Raw genomic sequence first — 410 nt, forward strand, 5'->3', positions numbered from 1 at the left:
TCTGAAACGCAAGCGGGGACGGCACCGGGGCGGATGGGGCCCCACCCGCGACACGGGCTCCCCCACCAGCGAGACGGCCAGCTGTGGACGCGCAGCCGCCCCGCAGACGCGGCCGTGGACCTGGCCACGCCACACCCGGGGCATGGGCAGGGCCTCACTCCAGCCGGTCTCCAGGGCGAGCGGCAGGGCAGGGCCGGGCCGGCGGGGAGAGGGGAGGGGGGCGGGTGTGAGCGCAGGGAAGCAGCGCCTGGGCCTAGTGGAGGGGTGGCGGGGCAGGTGAGGGCCCGGGGGGGGGGGGGGCAGCCCAGCTTCAGATTAGCAGACTCCAGGACGAGCTCAAACACGCACAAAACCGAGTCACAAGCTCCGCGCGCGGGCGGGCGGGGGAGCGCAGCGAGGTTAAGGACACG

The 410-nt window shown here is 74.6% G+C and overlaps 1 protein-coding gene across 1 annotated transcript in view; it reads right to left on the reverse strand.

Moving 5' to 3' along the window:
• LOC103250881 (nuclear receptor corepressor 2-like) overlaps positions 1 to 410 on the reverse strand; it is a gene marked incomplete at its 5' end in the record, with an annotated part of 6,181 nt that overhangs the window by 1,513 nt on the left and 4,258 nt on the right. The window lies entirely within an intron of this gene.

This window comes from Carlito syrichta, unplaced genomic scaffold (assembly GCF_000164805.1).
Source record: "Carlito syrichta isolate Samal-C Ts95f unplaced genomic scaffold, Tarsius_syrichta-2.0.1 Scaffold135628, whole genome shotgun sequence".
Taxonomy (NCBI): domain Eukaryota; kingdom Metazoa; phylum Chordata; class Mammalia; order Primates; family Tarsiidae; genus Carlito; species Carlito syrichta.